This window comes from Biomphalaria glabrata, unplaced genomic scaffold, assembly GCF_947242115.1.
Source record: "Biomphalaria glabrata unplaced genomic scaffold, xgBioGlab47.1 scaffold_20, whole genome shotgun sequence".
Classification (NCBI taxonomy): domain Eukaryota; kingdom Metazoa; phylum Mollusca; class Gastropoda; family Planorbidae; genus Biomphalaria; species Biomphalaria glabrata.
Window position 1 is genome coordinate 297,498 of NW_026602928.1, and position 24,720 is coordinate 322,217.

General features: G+C 39.5%; 1 pseudogene; it reads left to right on the forward strand.

Moving 5' to 3' along the window:
* The first annotated feature begins 1,151 nt into the window (after positions 1-1,151).
* On the forward strand, positions 1,152-3,945 carry LOC129924142 (uncharacterized; annotated as a pseudogene).
* Positions 3,946-24,720: the final 20,775 nt, after the last annotated feature.

Below are 24,720 nucleotides of genomic sequence, written 5' to 3' on the forward strand. Positions count from 1 at the left end.
CACTCTCAAACACGAGACTCAAGGCGGTTGCCACACTCTCAGACTCGAGACTCAAGGCGGTTGCCACACTCTAAGACTCGAGACTCAATGCGGTTGCCCCACTCTCAGACTCGAGACTCAAGGCGGTTGCCCCACTCTCAGACTCGAGACTCAAGGCGGTTGCCCCACTCTCAGACTCGAGACTCAAGGCGGTTGCCCCACTCTCAGACTCGAGACTCAAGGCGGTTGCCCCACTCTAAGACTCGAGACTCAAGGCGGTTGCCCCACTCTCAGACTCGAGACTCAAGGCGGTTGCCCCACTCTCAGACTCGAGACTCAAGGCGGTTGCCCCACTCTAAGACTCGAGACTCAAGGCGGTTGCCCCACTCTAAGACTCGAGACTCAAGGCGGTTGCCCCACTCTCAGACTCGAGACTCAAGGCGGTTGCCCCACTCTCAGACTCGAGACTCAAGGCGGTTGCCACGCTCTCAGACTTGAGACTCAAGGTTGCCACACTCTGAGACTTGAGACTCAAGGTTGCCACACTCTCAGACGTGAGACTCAAGGCGGTTGCCACACTCTCAGACTTGAGACTCAAGGCGGTTGCCACACTCTCAAACACGAGACTCAAGGCCGTTGCCCCACTCTGAGACTCGAGACTCAAGGCGGTTGCCCCACTCTCAGACTTGAGACTCAAGGCGGTTGCCACACTCTCAAACACGAGACTCAAGGCCGTTGCCTCACTCTGAGACTCGAGACTCAAGGTTGCCACACTCTGAGACTTGAGACTCAAGGTTGCCACACTCTCAGACGTGAGACTCAAGGCGGTTGCCCCACTCTCAGACTTGAGACTCAAGGCGGTTGCCCCACTCTGAGACTCGAGACTCAAGGCGGTTGCCACACTCTCAAACACGAGACTCAAGGCGGTTGCCACACTCTCAGACTCGAGATTCAAGGCGGTTGCCACACTCTAAGACTCGAGACTCAATGCGGTTGCCCCACTCTCAGACTCGAGACTCAGGGCGGTTGCCCCACTCTAAGACTCGAGACTCAATGCGGTTGCCCCACTCTCAGACTCGAGACTCAAGGCGGTTGCCCCACTCTAAGACTCGAGACTCAAGGCGGTTGCCCCACTCTAAGACTCGAGACTCAAGGCGGTTGCCCCACTCTCAGACTCGAGACTCAAGGCGGTTGCCCAACTCTCAGACTCGAGACTCAAGGCGGTTGCCACGCTCTCAGACTTGAGACTCAAGGCGGTTGCCACACTCTCAGACTTGAGACTCAAGGCGGTTGCCACACTCTCAGACTTGAGAATCAAGGCGGTTGCCACACTCTCAAACACGAGACTCAAGGCCAGTGCCCCACTCTGAGACTCGAGACTCAAGGCGGTTGCCCCACTCTCAGACTTGAGACTCAAGGCGGTTGCCACACTCTCAAACACGAGACTCAAGGCCGTTGCCCCACTCTGAGACTCGAGACTCAAGGCGGTTGCCACACTCTCAGACTCGAGACTCAAGGCGGTTGCCCCACTCTGTGACTCGAGACTCAAGGCGGTTGCCACACTCTCAGACTTGAGACTCAAGGCGGTTGCCACACTCTCAAACACGAGACTCAAGGCCGTTGCCCCACTCTGAGACTCGAGACTCAAGGCGGTTGCCACACTGTCAGACTCGAGACTCAAGGCGGTTGCCACACTGTCAGACTCGAGACTCAAGGCGGTTACAACATTCTCAGACTCGAGACTCAAGGCGGTTGCCCCACTCTGAGACTCGATACTCAAGGCGGTTGCCACACTCTCAGACTTGAGACTCAAGGTTGCCACACTCTCAGACTTGAGACTCAAGGTTGCCACACTCTCAGACGTGAGACTCAAGGCGGTTGCCACACTCTCAGACTTGAGACTCAAGGCGGTTGCCACACTCTCAAACACGAGACTCAAGGCCGTTGCCCCACTCTGAGACTCGAGACTCAAGGCGGTTGCCCCACTCTCAGACTTGAGACTCAAGGCGGTTGCCACACTCTCAAACACGAGACTCAAGGCCGTTGCCCCACTCTGAGACTCGAGACTCAAGGCGGTTGCCACACTCTCAGACTCGAGACTCAAGGCGGTTGCCACACTGTCAGACTCGAGACTCAAGGCGGTTGCCCCACTCTCAGACTTGAGACTCAAGGCGGTTGCCCCACTCTGAGACTCGAGACTCAAGGCGGTTGCCCTACTCTGTGACTCGAGACTCAATGCGGTTGCCACACTGTCAGACTCGAGACTCAATGCGGTTGCCACACTGTCAGACTCGAGACTCAAGGCGGTTGCCACACTGTCAGACTCGAGACTCAAGGCGGTTGCCCCACTCTGAGACTCGAGACTCAAGACGGTTGCAACATTCTCAGACTCGAGACTCAATGCGGTTGCCCCACTCTCAGACTCGAGACTCAAGGCGGTTGCCCCACTCTAAGACTCGAGACTCAAGGCGGTTGCCCCACTCTAAGACTCGAGACTCAAGGCGGTTGCCCCACTCTCAGACTCGAGACTCAAGGCGGTTGCCCCACTCTCAGACTCGAGACTCAAGGCGGTTGCCACGCTCTCAGACTTGAGACTCAAGGCGGTTGCCACACTCTGACTTGAGACTCAAGGCGGTTGCCACACTCTCAGACTTGAGACTCAAGGCGGTTGCCACACTCTCAAACACGAGACTCAAGGCCGTTGCCCCACTCTGAGACTCGAGACTCAAGGCGGTTGCCCCACTCTCAGACTTGAGACTCAAGGCGGTTGCCACACTCTCAAACACGAGACTCAAGGCCGTTGCCCCACTCTGAGACTCGAGACTCAAGGCGGTTGCCACACTCTCAGACTCGAGACTCAAGGCGGTTGCCCCACTCTGTGACTCGAGACTCAAGGCGGTTGCCACACTCTCAGACTTGAGACTCAAGGCGGTTGCCACACTCTCAAACACGAGACTCAAGGCCGTTGCCCCACTCTGAGACTCGAGACTCAAGGCGGTTGCCACACTGTCAGACTCGAGACTCAAGGCGGTTGCCCCACTCTGAGACTCGAGACTCAAGACGGTTGCAACATTCTCAGACTCGAGACTCAAGGCGGTTGCCCCACTCTGAGACTCGATACTCAAGGCGGTTGCCACACTCTCAGACTTGAGACTCAAGGCGGTTGCCACACTCTCAAACACGAGTCTCAAGGCCGTTGCCCCACTCTGAGACTCGAGACTCAAGGCGGTTGCCCCACTCTCAGACTCGAGACTCAAGGCGGTTGCCCCACTCTGTGACTCGAGACTCAAGGCGGTTGCCACACTGTCAGACTCGAGACTCAAGGCGGTTGCCCCACTCTCAGACTCGAGACTCAAGACGGTTGCAACATTCTCAGACTCGAGACTCAAGGCGGTTGCCCCACTCTGAGACTCGATACTCAAGGCGGTTGCCACACTCTCAGACTTGAGACTCAAGGCGGTTGCCACACTCTCAAACACGAGTCTCAAGGCCGTTGCCCCACTCTGAGACTCGAGACTCAAGGCGGTTGCCCCACTCTGTGACTCGAGACTCAAGGCGGTTGCCACACTGTCAGACTCGAGACTCAAGGCGGTTGCCCCACTCTCAGACTCGAGACTCAAGACGGTTGCAACATTCTCAGACTCGAGACTCAAGGCGGTTGCCCCACTCTGAGACTCGATACTCAAGGCGGTTGCCACACTCTCAAACACGAGTCTCAAGGCCGTTGCCCCACTCTGAGACTCGAGACTCAAGGCGGTTGCCACACTCTCAGACTCGAGACTCAAGGCGGTTGCCCCACTCTGTGACTCGAGACTCAAGGCGGTTGCCACACTGTCAGACTCGAGACTCAAGGCGGTTGCCCCACTCTCAGACTCGAGACTCAAGGCGGTCGCCCCACTCTGAGACTCGAGACTCAAGGCGGTTGCCACACTCTCAGACTTGAGACTCAAGGCGGTTGCCACACTGTCAGACTCGAGACTCAAGGCGGTTGCCCCACTCTGAGACTCGAGACTCAAGACGGTTGCAACATTCTCAGACTCGAGACTCAAGGCGGTTGCCCCACTCTCAGACTCGAGACTCAAGGCGGTTGCCACACTCTCAGACTCAAGACAAGGCGGTTGCCCCAATCGCTGCCGCCTAATGCCGCATCAATGTTCTTCAGTGTGTGTTTTACAAACCAGTTGTTTCCTTTGACCAAATTGGAAAGAGTCGAGAACCTCTGAGCAGAAATAAAGAAAAAACGCGGGAAGGGAGGAGAGGAGGGACCTTATGACGACACTCACTACGCCTCTGAGGTATTCTGGGACTTGTGTGGAAGTATAAGAGGTTTCCTTACTTCCTAACAATCTAGCTATGGTGGACAAGTTTCTACGTACTTAATGCCCTTGTTGGGTAAGAGTTCTATAGCAAGACAGAGTTCTCATCTAGACGTCATCAAAACAACAACAATGAAACTTTATCAGCAAGCGACCCAAAAAAAAACAACATAATTTTCAAGAAGGGGGGGGGGGAGAAAATTTAAAAAAAACTTGAGCCGTTGAGAAGTACAGGTGAAAGGTCAGAGGTCACTGGTAAGAGGTGAGATGAAGAGCTGTTAGTCATACTGGTGCAGACGTAACTCAGTGCAAGCTAAGAAGACTGAACTTGACTTCAAGGACATCTACAGCAGCGGTTCCCAAACTTTTTCCCTCAACGGAACACTTCGCACAATCTGAGTATTTAACGGAACACTTTGCTTTATTTATTTTACAAACCTTATATTAACTCACCGTCTGTCTGTTTGTCTGTCTGTATGGTAAAATATATGTACACTTTATTTCTTCGACATTGATCACGGATTAGGCTGAAATTTCCACAATTATTTCTTCACCTGACAACACAAGAAACAATTACCAAAAAAAAAAAAACAACACCAATTAGTTATTTAACTATTGGTAATAAATTATTTATAAACTTTATTATATTATTTTACCATTATTCGTCTGGCTGTGCAACCGGGACCACGACGGTGCGAAAGATGTGCATTTAACAAAACATTTGGACCAGTCGTGTTGTTAAATTTGTAATCGATTTAAAATTGAGACTAATAATAGAAAAGCATTTATACAAATAAATTTTAAAAGAAGGGAACTACCTGAATTTGAACTTGTCGGCTAAAGCTTTATGAGATTTATCGAGCCAACGCGGTAACCACTCAGCTAGCGAAATTTCTATGAACATGGAAGATTGTAAAGTTATCTATTGTTTCTATTTTAAGTTTGTGTTTACTAAGCCTGAGACTGCAGCCTAATATAAAGGAAAATTCAGCTTATACTACCACTTCAGTCAAGTACTGTTCATTTCCCTTGTTTGAGATACCAAACAAACTAATTGGTTATTGTTTTTTTTTAATTGATTCTTGTGTTGTAAGGTAAAAGAACTAATTGTGCGAAATTACAGCTTGATCCGAGATTGGGTGTTGGAGAAATACAAACTTTTTACCAATTTTAACACTATGTCGGTCGGTTGTGGACCGGGGGCCACGACTGTACGGAAGAGGAGCATGCAATATTTCCTTGAGTTATTATCTTCTCCGAAGGCCATAAATAGGAAGCACTGAGATTGTTGCCACTCCAAGGATAAACGCATATAAATAAAATACAATATTTCGCTTCTTTTACTATTGAAATACTAAAAACTACACACATATATATCCCACAAACTACCTTTCCGCATATACTAGAACGTACATAATACCTACATACATATACATATACATATGCCCACAAGTGTTTATATATACATTCACCAATATACACATTTTCCTTTACTGTATCATCCATTACATTTCCCCGAAGTTCTCTAGTTCAAGGTCTACAATTTTCTTATCTTCTTATCTTATATAATACAGACGTTACTTCAAAAAAGAAGATGATTACGTCCTACGCGTCATGACTTAAATTCTGCCAAGTCACTGGTTTTCCTGGCTAGCTCAGGCAACCCATTTCATGCTCTAATAGCACTAGGGAAGAAGGAGTATTTGTACAAATCTGTCCTAGCATATGGGACGAGGAATGTGCCTTTATCTTTGTGTCTTTCAGAGCATTTTATTAAATTTTGTTTTTGTATTTGAAGATAATGGTTCAGTGTTTTATGTATGATTGCTTCTTTACTTTTGAGTCTTCTGTCCTGAAGGCTGTATCAATTTAGTGCTTTTACTAAAGGTGTTACTCTAGTCAAATGTGAATATTCTTTTGTTATGAATCTTTGTCTAAACATAATCGCTTCACTGTTTATTGAGACAAACCTTTTTTTCTTGAGTAGAGTCTTTTCACTTTGCAGAACTTACAGAAGATTCAAAAATGGTATTTCATTGGCGGGTGGTACTATTTGTGATGATCAGACTTGCCGGGGATTATATTATCAAACTTTGTAACTCAATGAAGTGAAGAAAGAAACATCTTTCTGTATTTTCTTTCAAACTTCTTTAATAATACTTCTTCAACTTTCACATAAAATTAACTTCTCAATTTTGACAACTTGACTTGATACTTCATAAATAAAACTTAAAGATACATGAAACTTCACTTAGTATAACTTCAACTTCAACTCCAAATAATATAACTTCAGATAATATTACTTCAACTAATAAAACTTTAATTAAATGGACCTGCTAATATCACAAAACTTAACTAAACCTTTACTAAGAGAAGACTTTCCCTTAATTTATACCTTTCTTAATCGTACATTCCAGAATCATGGAAACTTCTCCCCTAATTATTTTAGTAACTTTGACCTTCTAGAAGCTGACGTGTGCAATTTTTTCCCCTTAACCTCTTTCTTTGATTGGATACCTAAAATTAACTTGTTTACGCTGGACACTTGCACTGGTTTGACCTCGCTTCTAGAAACTGTTCGAAATAGGTCACAGATCGACTCGTGACACTATTCACCTAAACCAGCATAATCGTAAGCTGTTTGTTGTATACGTTTCAGGCTGTTGAAGATAATCTACTTCCTAGTCCTAACGGCACCTTCGATAGGGGTCACGGAGGTCACGGTCCAAACCTCCTGCAGGATGAAGGGGATGGCAGCGGGCAGGGTTTGAGCCCGGGGCAATCGAGACGAATGAACAACAGTCCAGAGCGCATACCGCACGACCAGGCAGCCATCTTGTCGTTGAAAAAGATTCTGAAAGATACAATATAATTTTGCGCATCGTCTTCTAAGTTTAGATCGGTGGTTCCCTAAATGTTCCGCGGAACCCTAGTGTTCCTCAAGGCCTGAATAGGTGTTCCACGAACAACTGAAATAATGAACTAGTAGGCCACCACGTGAATTAATCTCTCTAAAAAATAAGCAAAGTATTCTGCTAAATACTCAGAATGTGAAAAGTGTTCCGTAAAGGAAAAAGTTAGGCCTCCTGAGTCCGACCACTGGGTACCTGACGCTGGGTACCTGACGCTTGGTACCTGACGCTGGGTACCTGACGCTGGGTACCTGTCGCCTGACACTAGTTGGGGAAAGTAATGGCGGTTAGTCTGTTGTACTGGCCTAATGATAACGTCGCTTGTTAGCCGTTGTCCGAAGTAGCAGATGGCTTTATATCGTCTGCCCCATAGTTAGCGAGGTCTGAAAGAGGAACTGTACTTTTACTCTCTCTCTCTTCACCTTCTTTCCATACTCATTTCTTTCTTTCACCTCACATCCACCTGACCAAGGTCTCAATGTTTAAACCTGAAGTCAACACGACCTTAACAGCCGCGTAGTTCAAGCGATTCATCTCATATTCCGTGATTACAGAACGCCCGGTAACGACAGACCTGCAGCCAAGTTCATTTCATCCAATGCATTCTTCTTTATCTCCAAGAGAATGCTTTTGAAATGATGAGTTCATGAATATTTCTAAACATTCTGAGCTGTTGATGTTTCAAGGGGGATTAATCAGGTGGAGAAAATTGTTAGAAATTAATGTTGATAGATCTTGTTCTTGTTCTATTAGAATTTTTGTTCTTTTAAAGAATATGAAATCTTAGCGAACTTATCGATGGGGCCAGTGTTTCTCAAACTTTTGAGAAAACTTATCAGTTTTAAGTGTCTTTATTTCACCTTAATATGCACACAATCGATGTCACATTAACACTCATTTTGTTTTCTTTCGCTAACAAAAAAAAAAAAAGAGGAGTTGACGGGTAAAATGAAACTCCCATAGCTTCACTTACATGATAGCTATCCCTTTTTTATTTTTACTATATCGTTTTTGAGGGGGGGAATGTTAATTTATGCAATGCTGAGAGGGGAGGTAATCAATGCATTGCTGAGAAGGGAGATAATCTATGCATTGATGAGAGGGGAGCTAATTTATACATTGCTGAGAGGGGAGCTAATCTATACATTGCTGAGAGGGGAGCTTATCTATACATTGCTGAGAAGGGAGATAATCTATACATTGCTGAGAGGGGAGCTAATCTATACATTGCTGAGAAGGGAGATAATCTATGCATTGATGAGAGGGGAGCTAATTTATACATTGCTGAGAGGGGAGCTAATCTATACATTGCTGAGAGGGGAGCTTATCTATGCATTGCTGAGAGGGGAGGTAATATATGCATTGCTGAGGGGAGAGGTAATCTATACATTGCTATATCTTTGTAATTTTTTCTTATATAGTGATCAATCTTTCAATCAATTTCTGTTCACGTAATTGGATTTTTTTCTTCTAGATAACGATTTCTTACGCACACCACAGACAGTCACACACACACACAGTCAAACAACACACATTCACACACACAGTCAAACACACAACACAGTCGCACACTCAACATAGTCGCACACACACAACATAGTCACACACACAACACAGTCACAACACAACATAGTCACACACACACAACATAGTCACACACACAACAATGTCACACACACAACATAGTCACACACACAACATAGTCACACACACACAACATAGTCGCACACACAACACAGTCACACACACATAACATAGTCACACACACAACATAGTCACACACACACAACACAGTCACAACACAACATAGTCACACACACAACACAGTCACAACACAACATAGTCACACACACAACATAGTCACACACACAACAATGTCACACACACAACATAGTCACACACACAACATAGTCACACACACAACACAGTCACACACTCAACATAGTCGCACACACACAACATAGTCACACACACACGCAACATATTCGCACACACAACACAGTCACACAACACAACATAGTCACACACACACAACACAGTCACAACACAACATAGTCACACACACACAACATAGTCACACACACACAACACAGTCACACACTCAACATAGTCGCACACACACAACATAGTCACACACACAACACAGTCACAACACAACATAGTCGCACACACACAACATAGTCACACACACAACACAGTCACAACACAACATAGTCACACACACAACATAGTCACACACACAACAATGTCACACACACAACATAGTCACAAACACAACATAGTCACACACACACAACAATGTCACACACACAACATAGTCACACACACAACAATGTCACACACACAACATAGTCACACACACAACATAGTCACACACACAACACAGTCACACACACAACATAGTCACAAACACAACATAGTCACAAACACAACATAGTCACACACACACAACACAGTCACACACACAACATAGTCACAAACACAACATAGTCACACACACAACATAGTCACACACACACACCCAACATAGCCCACACACAACATAGTCACACACACACAACATAGTCACACACACAACACAAACACATGTTTATTATAATTCGAAGTCTTAATCTACTCATGGCTTCACGCAATATTTTTAGAACCGTTGTGATAAAACTCGAACGGTACATTGTAACAGATCCCTGATCCATCGTTCACCAACAATGCACTAGTTTAACTGGCAAAGAAGGCGGTGAGGGGGGAAGTACTTGACATGGGGGTTGGCCTGTTCAGTCACATAAACCCCGGACTTAACTTGCACTACCAGGGGGTAGATAAATAGACTGAAATGGTCGTCATTCCTTTTCATTCTAATAAGAGTTGATTTTGATTAGCATCTTAACAGAGAGAGAGATAAGGATCTTCAGAGCGCTGAACTAAGTGCGAAGAAGCTGTAGCGATACATGGAAGCACTTTAATAATACAATATAGCCTGACAATTATTGCTGTTCCTTTTGTTTCTGGCATACACTTTCGGGCTAAGATTGACTGGTACAAGCCAGTGGAACAAATTATCTAGTTCAAGTTGTACTACTAGATTCTTTGTTGCACTTTAGAAAACTTTAAATGTTGAAGCTTCTTCTACTTCTAGCCAGCTTTTTGCTGCTGAGCTGTCAGCTCTTTTGCAGACTGTGCCAAGGAAAAAAATAGTGAGTTGTTCAGCACTGCGGTACAGGGAGTTGGTTACGTTGGGCTGTAGTACGGTGTAGTGGAAGTAGGGTCTGCCTAAGGTGGATAAGGAAGGGGCATTCAAAAAGGATATGGTTTACGGTTTCAAAGGGGTGGGCGCAGTGTCTACAAAGGGGGGAGTTGTGTGGGATTTATTTTATTGAGATGGTAATTTAACAGAGGTGTGTGTCCTGTCCTTAGTTGGAAGATTGAAGATTACTCTTTGCGGGGGAGGAAGTTAATGCTGTCCAGTTTGTTCATTTCTCTGTACATGGCTCTGCCTGTGTTTCCTGATGCACATTGGTTGAGCCACTCCTCTTTGTGATTGTTGACTAACATTGACCTTAGGGTGAGGTAGTTAACAGGTCTATCTGGTTGTTTCATAGATGATCCTGCCTTTAATTTAATTTTTAGATCTAGATAGAGATCTAGTAATTGAACATCAAAAATACACAATCAAAATCACAATTTAGTGTTGCATTCAGTCTATTGATAAAGAAGTAACATTTAAATAGATTGATTACCTAGATCCTTCTAGATTATGTATCTAAAAATTGCAAAATAATAATTATGAGACGAGAGTACTCTTATTTTTGATGTTCAATTACTAGATCTAGGTCTAAAAATTAAATGATGTGTTACGTAGGGTTAGGGCTGAAAAATAAAACAACAGCCGTACCTTTTTTAACTCCTTTACAAATTACAAAACAACGCCTTGATCCAACTTTCTAAATAATTTTCACATTTTTTGTAGCGTTAAAAAAATCTCCATGTCCAGTCTAGATATACTATATATAAGTAGTGATGGGCAAAAGTTAACTAAAAAGTTAGAAACTTTTAGTTTAACTAAAAAAAATAGTTAAGGCCATTGTTTAACTAGAAATAAGAAGTTTAGTTTAAATCGTAGTTTAATTTTTTTTTAGTTACTAACTAAAATGTTTAATTAAAATTTGTAAAACTTTTCAACATGTGGTCAGGGTTGAAACGCACTCCCTGTTTTCTGGTCATGTGATATCAATAACTTTGATTGTAAAAAATAATGATGCAGTTAACAACTATTTAGACAGACTGCATTTGAAGAGGGTAAGTAAGATCCTGGTAGAAGTTATGGGAGTAAATATTTGCGCTTGAAAGTAGCAGTATTATAAAATATCTGCACTTTGTACCAAAAGCTTCTATGCACTATTATGAATGGGGTTGTTCCGAATTTTTTTTGTGAGCCACGTGGAGGTGTTTAATTTCTGTTTCTAGTGGGAATCTGATTAGTGAGTTAGGTCAATATTTAGTGGTTTTAATCAATTTATTTGTGGCAAACAATATTTTTTTTAACTGCAGGAACATCAAGTACACCCTTTTATAGTCTTAAGACTTATTATTGAGATCTATTAAGTCTAAATCAACTGCTAGGCCTATATAGATCTAAAAGCATTAAGGTAACCAATTCTAGAAAAAAAAATCTTAATCCACACCCACTCTGACCATAAAGTAAATAAACTGTGTCCAACTGATTTTAACAACCTGGTCAGCTAGACATACACATGACCACATGTAGGCCTAGTGAACTGTACGTGTGTAGTCGATAATACTGTAAGACTACCCTGCATTAAGCGTTATACAATAGTGTTTGCTTAATGTGGAGAGGTCAGACAAGAAAAGAACACACTGGCGTGGCTAGTTAAGCATGTTCGTAGATATAGCTACACTAAAATAGTTATACACCCTCCCTGCACAGAAAGTAAATAGACAGTACACGTGTGTCCGACTGGCTGTGGTCCGACTGATTTTAACAACCTGGCCAGATAGACGTACACGTATAGGTCTATAGTGTACTGAGTGTGCAGTCCATAATGACAAGATCACCCAGTTTTTTTTCCCTTGTGCGTTTAACGGTTATGCAATAGTGTTAGTTGTATTTTTGGTAGTCACACAAGAAAATAGCACATCGGCATGGTTAGTCAAGCAAGTATTTTACCTATCAAATAGTTATACAGGTCAAATGTTTTAAAAACTCCAACGATTTCGTTTCTATTTCTTTGGATACTAGATCTAAATTTGAAATTCTAAATCTATGTTATTTAATGAGATTTTAAATTTTACCAGCATAAGTAAGAGTTAATATTTTTTTTTTAAAAGAGTACCATTATTTTCTAAAGGTTTTAATTCAAGGCAAAAATACAAGCACACATATTTATTTAGACATTTTATTTTATTGTGCATTAACGTTTATGTAAGAAACATATTCCTTAATACTGATTTTATTATAGATAAATATTACTAGAATTTTAAAAGAATAAGATCGAACCGTAGGCATGCAGTCGGATGATTATATCTATATAGATCTAGTTCACCCCCCCCCAAAAAAAAAGTTTGTTATAGTTTAATTAACTTTCTTTAGTTTAGTTTAACTATCTTTTGAAATTCATGATAAACTAATAGTTTAACTACTTTATTTTAGTCGAAAACTAGTTTTAGTTTAACTTTTAAAAGTTAGTTTAGTTCCCATCACTACTTGGCACATACACTCTATCTATCCGTGTTTCTATTTGGTGTGCCTTGTCCCTGAACGTGGTGACCCGGCCCGTGACCTCTACTTCTCTATAGGCATCTACTAACCGCAAAGCCTTGATGACTCCCCCCAAATAGTCATGCGTTTTAATTGTTACACGAGGAGCAGGACCCTCTGTGTTTGTGTTTTGCTTGTCTAATTGGGAATCAATGTAATTTAAATCACCCCCTACTATCAAATTTTGTCCTGCATACTGAGTGTGTAGAATGTCACTTAGCATTCCAAAAAACTCGTGTTTCTCTTTTTTTTTGAGCGGGTGCATAAATGTTGACTAATGTGTATGTGTGTTTTTGTGAGCTTGTCCTAATTATTACTATCCTCCCGCTATTGTCTTGATATGAGTGTGTGGTTGAAAACCTATTGGATGTTTGTAAAATGGCTGACGCTCGTGGCTTTCTATCTAAACTAAAATAACCCTTCCGGAGGCCCATAAGAGAGACTGCTTTTTTGGCCTTGTACTCTGTGTGTTGGTCTCTTGCAGAAAGATAAAATCTGGCTTTTATTTCCTTGTGAGGTGTGCTATGTATGTGTGTTTATTGTTAAGCCCTCTGATGTTGAGTGTCAAAATTTTGATGTCTGCCATGAGTGTGTGAGATTGGTTTGCGTGTTTGTTATTCTATTGTGTGTTTATGCATTTTATCTTTAAGAGTTGCTATGTTGTTTATGTGTTTGAATGTGTGTTAGGGTCCTCGCCCTCATCTATGACTAGCACTGACGGGGAGTCTGGAAAGTTCAGCTCGAGCTTAAACTGTTCTTCCTCTCTTTTCTCCTCCTCTACCCGAGGATCCTCGTTTAGATCCTCTGATGAGGCAGAGAGAGAGAGAGAGAGGGCCCTCTTTCTTGTTATTTTGGTTGGGGTGGTGGGTGCTGAACTTGCCCCTCCGGATGTTTTAATTTTTTTTACTTTGCTTAGATTTGTTTTCAGGGCTGTTAGGTGGGGAGAGACCACTTGGAATTGCTCCCATAGCCTTTATTTTTTTTCCCCCTCCTTTGCTGCTTTCAACCATTAAACCATCTACGTCCCGGGATGGTCACGAGGACCTTGTAGCGTCCTCGTATCGTAAATGAATATAATGGGGGAGTTCAGTCTGTTTGTGGAGTTTTATCCAAGCCGCCCACTTATCTGAGTTGCCTAGCTTGATTGGCTCTATCTTGGAGCCTTCTTCTGCAAAGGCTCCAAAGATTTCTCCTATCTTTGATTTGTTTATGGTTGGTGCTACCCAGTGAAGGGTAACCCTGATTTTTTCGTCTTCTAAGGTACAGACATCTACCTTGAAGTCCTTCTCATTCCCAAATGATTTCCCTAGTATACGGGTTCTCACTCGGGCGGATGTTGGGACCAGGAACCAGACAAAGGGGTTCTCGAAGCGATAGAGAACTCACTTCGTCCGGTGTTAGTTTCAGGCACTCTATTAGGCTCGCCATAGTGGCCTTAACAGCCACTTGGCCTGACAGCTTTAGAAGCAATGTACCTGGGCGTGGACAAGTCCACCATCCAGGTCCTTTTTTTCAATAAAAAATGTCTCAACTGACATTTTTACAAGGGTTTATCACAAGTACAGAGACAGAAAAGAGACGATAACTACACTACAAACTACACAGTACTTTACTACACAACCCTCGCGCCGTCCACTCTAAACAGTAACACACAAAAATCCACAGAATCACAAAAAACAACAACACAGAAACACAAGTAATCCACAGAATAAATCCTCAAGTGTTAGCTACTCAATCAATCTCTTATTCGAATGCTAAAAAAAAAATAATAATTTCCTCAATAGAAAAAAAAAAGTTAAGGAAAATGAAGTTTACAAGATTACTATTTGTTTTAATAATAATGATAATAATAATAATAATAATCTTTATTATCCGTAAGGAAATTTGTCTTACAATTTGGTCTAACTTATAATGCATACTAATTAGCTTTTTTTTCTTTAAAAAAACTGCTTGCATAACTGATTTTAAAAATTAGATTTTTCACTTTCAGAAATAAAAGTAGCCGTTGCATCAGAACTTTGAATGGTCTAAAACAGGGGTGGGCAAATTACGGCCCGCAGGCCACATGTGGCCCGCCGGAGTTTTTTATGCGGCCCGCCGACACGTACAGAAGTCAGGTGTACCCACAGTATATACTTATAAAAATGCAAATATATTAAAAATAATATAAATATAAATGATTGAAACTGTCATTATAAAAAGTTTCAAGCAAACGAAGACTATGCTTATTGGCTATACATCAATACACTCATTTCAAAACACAATCTAAAATCAGTATTTATTCAATGCTATGAAGAACTGTGTTGAATGTTGGGTATGCTTGGAACAAGATGGAAAGGGTGACAACTGGTGGAGCTCAATCTTTGACTGAGTAAAATGGTGGTGTTGTTTTTTTAAATACCCCAACCATAAACTTTAAACAGGAAAGTTTGCACAAAGCTGCATAAAATTTCTACTTCGAAAGTCAGGGGATATCAAAACCTGTTAACGCTAGGGGTATTAACCACAGGTAGCTTCGATTATGAATAAAATAATCCAATATTTCCTCTATCATAGCATGGGCAAGGTAAACGAGAACATTATAAAATCTGAAGGAAGAAATTGTTATATTACTTGAAGGACATTGACTGTGACTTTGTTACTGTGACTTTGTTACCAGTATTTCTAATGAAGAGTGGAAGACAGGTTTTATTTTTCATAATTGTCATTGCAATGAGTCTTTGCATATGAAATGTAAATGGATGTTAAATCTTTTCAAACAAAGCCTTCCCATTTCTACAAGCAAGCAAAAGAAAACAGGCTTTGTCATTTTCCCTTGCTGAAAGGCGAAATTACTTCTAGTGAAATGATTAAAAGTACAATACTTATTAAGATTCCTTAATTTTGCAATTTATAAAAGCAATTTTAAGACGTCAAGAACCGGTTTTCAATACAATTACCTCACCATTTAGCGCTGAAGCTGATTTAGCTTCAGAGGACATAACTCCGAGCAAAGAGAATTTCCAGTCAGTACTTCCACAGGAGTCTTATGTGTGCCAGAAGCTGTATGTCAACACTTTAAAAAATGTGCTGCTGTTCACACTATTTGTGTACACATACATCTGTTCTTCCTCTTCTTTGTTCTCATTTTACATGTTGGAGGGTTCAGAACAGTATCTAAGATGAACTGCGCAATGTTTTCTAGATCAGACAGTTCTCCTAACAGTTTTTGGTTCTATAGGAGGGCTTTGGTGCCAGAGTCCTGTTCGGGTCTCTGATTTAGTATGCACCATTGAAGGACAGGCTCAGCATTCTCTGGTGATGCCCCAAAAGGGCAAGTTTCGCTCGTCCCGACATTTAACTTCTGGAACATATATCGTCTCATCCAGTGAACAAGCATTATATTTTGGGTGGGGGGAACTAAACAAGTATAATTACTGGTCGGTTTTGACTGACTGTAATTTGACAGCAGTCACAAGGGTAACAATTAGTAAGTTAGTTCCACAGTTCCGGAACATTATGCACGAGTGTAAAAAGTAAAATACTGCACATTAAGTACAACTGTATATTAATGGGGTTATTGTAATATAAAAAGACAACAGCTATTAAAAAAAAATATTAATTAATTTAAAAAAATTGCTAACTTTTCTTGTAATTCCTTAACGAGGAGTGTGGAAAAGTCTGTGGAGTAGTCCCCTGTTTTTCTGATGAAGAGTCATCGTGTTTTGTTTGTATTTCCCTTGTCAGTAGGGCCATCGACTGGAACAAATTGTATGAACACTAAATTCTGATTGGAACTCTTCTGCGATTTGCCATTTTTTATTAGCCATAGTAAGTAAAATGATATTGTGGTGACTAAATTATTGTTTACTATTATGTTGTAGAAAACTACAACTTATTATAAAAGAAAAAAGTCAACTAAAAAAATCTTTATCCTTGTTCAAGTCACGCAATGAATATTTGATATACCCAGATATTTTTATATTTTTAAATCTTTAATCCTATTATGTTACCTATTAAAAGTAGACTAGGGCTATTGTAGTTATATTCTTAAAATTAATAGACCTACTACAAAATACCTTAGCATCTACAGGCCCTATATCTAACCATGGAACCAATTAAATATCACTGATCTAGCAAGAAAATAATTTATCTCATTATCACCCTGTCCCTTGACTTTTGCCACTGGGATGCTGTGACAGTTTCACTAATCAATTCCCTCCACTTTTCCTGATCAACAGCTGTTCTAAGCAGGATATTAAGAGAAAGGCCGGTCCATTCTTTTATGTTATCTAGTCAGCTATTCATTGGATGACCCTTTCTCCAATGTACCTTAAAGAATGACTTTTGATAGTGAGTCATGTCTTACAGTATGACCAAACCAGATCAGATTTTGTCTCTTCACAGTATTGAGGAGCTCTTCCTTCTTGCCAGCCAGAGTGTTGACTTGCTAATGTACAAACTCGTTTGTCTTTTTTTCCTCATATCTGATACCCAGCAATTTTCTGTAGCATTTACTCTCAAAGGCTTGAATTCTTCTTAAAGCCTCAGCATTCAGTGTCCAACTTTCACAACCATATATAAGCACAGAGATTACTAGTGAAGAATACAGTTTTAATTTTACTAGGAAGCTGATTTTATTGTTCCAGACCCTAAGTATTTAAACGAGTCAACTTCTAATGTTTGGCCATTCTATTGTATGCAACATCTCTTACTATCTACATGACAAACTAATATTTTGCTCTTTTCAGCACTAATTTCCTTGCCAACTGCTGTAGCTGCAGCATCTAGTTTTGTGGTAAGATCTTGTACCTGGTCTGTATTTTCTCCAATGAGGTGTATATTATCTGCAAATCTGAGATTGGAAATAGGCTGCTCATTTATGGTTAAGCTAGGAGTAAATCCTTCTAGCGTTTCCATCATAATATGCTCCAGAAATAAGAGCTGGAAAGAGAATGCATCCTTGCTACACTTCTATGGATGTCCTATTTTGTCCCATTTTGATGTAGGGCTTTGATAACATCAATAATGTTTTTATCTCTGTTGAGCTCTCTCATCAGTTGCTGCATGCCAAACCGTGCCAAAAGCTTTTTTTTATAAGTCTATGTATTTATGTACCAATTTCTTTTGGTGTTGAAGGCATTTTTCATGTTAAATATTTGTTCAACAGTCCTTCTACCTGCTTTGAAGCCTGCCTATTCTTCAGAAAGGACCTCTCCAGATTTTTATTGAGTCTAATGAGAATTATTCTTAGCATTATCTTACTTGGGTGACTGATCAGACTAATCACTCTATACTTTTGGCATTTTCTCAAGTTTCCTTGCAAATCGATACATCTGGTTTAAGTCTAAGGTTCATTTTTTTAGTCACATCCACCAACTGCCTAAACAGATTATTCTACAACTTTTGTTTGATTTTGTTAAAAGCATTAATAACAAAACATCACCTTCCAATCTATAATGGCACTAGGCAATGAATTAGTCCAAGAATATGTCTTTCTGAGTATTTAATTAAGTTTTGTTTTTCTATTTGTAAATAAATAATGGTTCAGTGTTTTATGTATTATTTTTAATTTTCTTTTTATTCTTCAATTAGAAATTGTGTGTTGTTTTAATAATGAGTCTCTTGTTTATAACAAGTTGCTTTTTGGTCTGCACAGAGTTGACAGTTGGATGGCTGCCTATTCGTGCTGTTTGCATGCTGGACTGTTATTTGGATTTATTGAAGGTCTTGGGTTCAAACCCTGCCCACTCCCATCCCCCATTGTCCTGCAGGAGGTTTGAACTAGAAAGTAAACTATCTTCAACTGTGAAGGTTCATCTAAAACATATAAAACAAACAAACAGACAGAAACAAATATTGAATCTACATTGCTCTACATCTTCCCAGCAGTCACAATGATGCAAGTACATTAACACTTTTACAACTTTCATTGGTTCTTTGTTCAACTTGATTTTTTAAATATTTTCTTTTATGTGTTCTAACATTCAAAATTTAAATAGTGCCATTCATAATTTAGCATATTTTTAAACATTTACATATTATTTGTTAAAGATATTAATAATAATAATAATAATAATCTTTATTATCCATAAGGAGATTAGTCTTACAATTTGTGCATTACACCAAACAAAACATTCTAATTATAGAAAACCAATTTATATATTTACAACAGACTCACTCATAATTTAATAATGAATATATATATATATATATACCATACTGCTTCAACTTGGTGTCTCATCAATACAGTGTGATATTTAAAAGTTGGTTTTGGATAAACATCCTACATACCATGAATAAGTGTAAATATTATATTCACGTGGTAGGTGCTGTGACTAAGTGGTAAAGAGCTTGGCTTGCGATCCGAGTGGGTCCCAGGTTTGAATCCTGCATCTTAAGGTAGTCTCTGAGTTCACCAAGCTCTATTGGGTACCTGACATTAGTTTGGGAAAAGTAAAGGCGGTTGGTCATTGTGATGGTTACATGACACCCTTGATAACCGTTGACCATAATAATAATAATAATAATAATCTTTATTATCCGTAAGGAAATTTGTCTTACAATTTGTGCATTACACCAAACAAAAAACATTATAACTATAAGAAACCAAAGTGTACATTCACACCAGACTCACTCATAATTTACATGACCTTTACAACATCTGCCCTATAGATCATAAGGTCTGAAAGGGAACATTTTTTAAACTAAGTCTACAGATTTATAAATCATCATCATACCGAACCGAACCCAAACTTACATCTGACCAAACGGAACCAGAGCTTTAGAAGTTAGGTTCGATTCCCATCTCTAGTTTGTACATGTGGATGGTTGATTGTATTAAAAAAACTATATAATTTTATGAATGTGATAGAAAAATACCAGAATGAATTAATTTTAATGTTTATAAAAAAAAAAAAACACTGTAAAATTTAGGCTTTGAAATTAGTGAGTTTTAAAGGCCTTTCTTTTCTTCACTTTCTTATCATGGAACTAAAATAGTATTATAAACAAAAAGCACAGCTGTTCATCAAACATGATTATATAATGCTGATTTGAAAGTTGGCTAAATGAGGTTAATAATAGCTTTAATGACACATAGAAACATTTTAATGAAACACACAGGGTTAAAGCTTGCTAAATAGACTAAGACAATTACAAGAAAGGTTGACAAAGTAGATAATTATGTTAACCTGATTTAATAAAGTATCCATAATATAGTAATTAAAAGATGAACATAACATAATACATAATGATAATGAAACTAAAGCAAACATCCTAAACAAATACTTTGCATCAGCATTCTCAGCCCCAGGAGACAAAGACATATTACTGAATTTGAACCAAGTAGACAACATAGAAGATACAGTAGTACAAGAAAATGGAATTCAAAAACTATTAGCCAACACCAAACCAAATAAAGTGTCTGGACCTGATGGTATTCCAGCTAGATTACTCAAAGAACTAAGCAATGAGCTAGCCCCAGTGTTCAAAATACTCTTTCAGGCTTCACTTAACCAGGGCAGAGTACCAAAGGACTGGAAAGAAGCTAATGTCACCCCTTATTTAAAAAAGGAGAAAAATCTGACCCAGGAAACTACAGACCAGTATCACTTACCAGCATCACATGTAAAATCCTAGAACACATAATATGTAGCAACATCATAAACCACTTAGACAAACATAATGTCCTCACCCCATACCAACATGGCTTTAGGAAATATAGATCATGTGAAACACAACTAATAGGACTAATTGATGATTTTTCAAAGGGTTTAGATAATAATGAACAAATAGATGCTATCTCCCTACATTTTTCTAAGGCTTTTGACAAAGTTCACACCATAGTTTAAAATATTTTGGCATTAATGGTCCACTGCATCAGTGGATTAAAGATTTTCTGATAGGGAGAGAACAAACTGTAATAAAAAAATGGCTCTAAATCAACACCGATAACAGTAAACTCAGGTGTACCTCAAGGAACAGTCTTGGGTCCACTACTATTTGTAATTTGTACAAATACTCCTTCTTCCCTAGTGTTATTAGAGCATGGAAATGGGTTGCCTGAGCTAGCCAGGAAAACCAGTGACTTGACAGAATTTAAGTCATTGGTTAATATGCATGACTAAATGCATGATGCATAGGACGTAATCATCTTCTTTTTTGAAGTAACGTCTGTATTATATAAGATAAGATAAAGTAAAAAAAGTTTTAAAGATCCTGCCAGCATGTGGTTTGCACTCTAGAAGGTAGTTTGATGGGTCACAGGGTTGAACCCTGCCCAATGACATCCCCCACCAGACTTCTGGAGTTTTGGGCTAGGATGTAATAATCTACAAATTTGAAGGAACATTCCAAACATGTAAAAAAACAAACAATAATCATTACACCTGTGCTACACTGTACTGGACAAGTATTCATTTATAGTGGCTTAGATGCTGGATTTTACCCATTCACATAATTATTGATACATGTCCTATAGTGACAACTACCAAGGGTTGATTCATTCTATAGAGTGTATTTCTACTATAAGTTATCCAGTCAGTCCGTGTTTCACTTTGTGTAGCCTGTCAACTCTTTAAAGCTAAGTTCTACAAGTTATCCAGTCAGACCCCCATCACATCAAAAACTATTGTTACGAGCATCTGAGACTCTTAAGTATACACCAAATAGAGCCATCAATAGAATTTTAATCTTGTTCAACAAATAATAATATATTAATAATAATATTGTTTACATTACTCCATTTTTTGATCCATCTCTTATCTTTCCTATTTCAACACAAATTTGTACCATTTCACATTCACACTATTATGCGCATGTAACATCTTGGATAACCAACATTTTGTTTAGTAGTGCAGAAAAATTGAGAAGAACAGATCAGCAACAAAAAACTGGCTAGATGCCAAAGAATAAATTGTTTTTAATATTATTCTTTAAACTATCATGAATTGTATATAAACTTAAATGGAGTTCTATTTATATCTTTTGATATTTTTTTTTCACATCATTTTCTTGAATATAAATGATTGCTTGGATTCACCAGATGTCCTCCCATGTTCTATACATTTGTGTTTTAACATAAATTTTAAAAAATCTTTTCATTACAACAATAATAGAAAAAAAAGTTGTTACATAGTGCAGAAAATATTTATCATGAACTAATTCTAATAAAGTTTATTTTTTTCCTTTGCTTAATACATACTTCATTAATGAAGAAAGCAGGTCATAACTTTTTAAAAATTGCTTTTGTGTAGCACATTGTTCATGCTTATTGCATGCTCAGGGGGCTATGGTCTAATCTTTTTTGCTTTTTTTGTGGATCTGTGTGAGAAGGACCTTTTTGAGCTGCCTTTAGATGCTCAGCAAACACAACCCAGATTGAGTTGGGTTTTTAAATCAAGTCCTCTTAAAAAGTAGCCTAGTGGTTTATGCCATATAGCCACACATCCATATTCATAAAGTTAGCTGTTTAGAACGAAGGCGGCAAAGAAAAACAAATTGCAGAGGGATGTCCTTATTACAATGATTATGATGTTTGTCTATTACAGATAGTGATGTGAAAATATCTGTTATGGTTTATATTCGAGTTGATTTTGTGTATTTCAGGTGGAAGAAAAGCCTGAGTTTCTTTAGCATAGCTAGACTCTTTATGAAGTTTTTCATCTGGTAGTTTCAGTGAAAAAAAAAGTTATAATTGTACATTCAATGACTTCTCTGTTCTCATTTATATGTTGGAGGTTTCAGACAAGTAACCCCATACCTACGATGAACTGTGCAATGGTTTTCAGATCTGGTAGCTCTCCTAATAGTTTTTGCTCTATATAGGGACCTATAGTGGTTTTTGGGACTGGTGTCTTATTCATTTAATGACTACTTTACACTATGAACATAGAGGAAGGTATTGGGAAAATACACAGATATATAATATTATTCTAGATGTGACTCTTCATTGCTTGTGATGTCACACATTTATTTATGTTGTAAACAAGGCTGCTAATTACTGTCAGAATTATGTCTGTATTTTCAAAATTTAATGAAAGAATTCTTGAAAAAAGACTATATGTTTTTACAGCCTCTCTTAATTTGACATTGTTGAGCTGTTCTTAGTCTGTTTTACACTCTCTTTACCACCACACCCTATACATTAAAGTAAAAAGTAAAGTAGTTCCCTTTTCAGATCATGTGTCTATAGAGCAGATGATGTTAAGGTCATCAGTTTCTGTAGTCCATGATAAATGAGGGTATTGTGGCCAGCACAAAAATCAACTGCCATGTCAAATCAGTTTTCATGATATGCATTCAATTCTATTTAATTTTTGTTTGTAAAAAATGTTGGTATTTATTAAATTTTGACTAGCTTATTCTTGTATGGGGTGTAGTATGAGTAGTAAAGCACATGGCAACAAGCAACAGGTCTAGAGTTCCAATCCTGGTGAAAATTAGGATTTGAAGATCAGGATTTTTTAAGATGCCCCTGAATATACCAAACTCTAATGGTTACTTGACTTTTGCTGGGGAAGTAAAGACAGTTGGTCTTTGTGCTGGCAACATGACTCATTAACCAATGGCCATAGACATCATCTGTGTCCAAAATATGCAAGATCCGAAATGGGTACCTTTACCTTTTACTTCTTTATGTAATACCTTCAAGGTGCCAGAATGATCAGAGAATTTTTTGAAATGGCTATAGCTAAAAAAGCTTGTCTTTGATGAAGTAGATGCTGTAGGAAGTAAGTAATTGAATTCCTTTTTTTTAAAATTAACTGCAAACACATATTACTGATGGGGGCGCAGTGGCTGAGTGGTTAAGTGCTCGGCTTCTGAACCTGTGGTCCTGGGTTCAAATCTCTGTGAAGACTGGGATTTTTATTCTTCTTCTTCTTTCTCATTGTTATGTTGGAGTGTTCAGATGACTAGACCAATACATGAGATGAACTGCGCAGTGGTTTCCAAATCAGAGAGTTCTGGAATTTTGAATTTCAGGATTTTTTGGGTGCCCCTTAGTCTACCCAGCTTTAATGGGTACCTGACATTAGTTTGGGAAAAGTAAAGGTACTTGGTTGTTGTGCTGGTTACATGACACCCTCGTTAACCGTGGGCCACAAAATCAGATGACCTTTACATTGTCTGCCCCATAGATTGCAAAGTTTGAAAGGTTATCTTTACTGTGAACCAAGAGTGGGATTTTTTAATTTCAGGATTTTTGGAATTGATCTTTATTTCACCGAACTCTAATGTCTACTTGACTTAAGAATTTAGCTGAAGAAAGCAAAAGAAGTTGCGCTTGTCACATAACACTCTCCTTAATTATCTGACATAAAAATGAGTGACCTTTACATCATCTGCGCCATGGTTACATATGCTAATGTTATGTTAAATTAAAGATGTTCCTACTGGTCGTTGACATGTAGCACCATACTGCTGGTAGACAACTAAACCATTGTAGGAGTAATATATCTTAACTAATAAAACTTCAAATAACTTGAATAACTTTTGTGAACAAAACTAAATATAACTTTATTTCTAATATAGACAAAATAACTTGTGATCAAATGAAATGAATTTAGTAGACTTTAGTAATAATATCTTTAAAAAAAAACTAGCTCACTATAATAGCACAATCTTTCAGTCTCGTGTTCTGGAGTCGTCTCCCCTAACTAACACCAAAGGATGGCAACGCCACCTATGTTGCATCATTCACAACCAATCGCTAATATCTTCCCACCATCACCATATAAACACACACACACACACACAC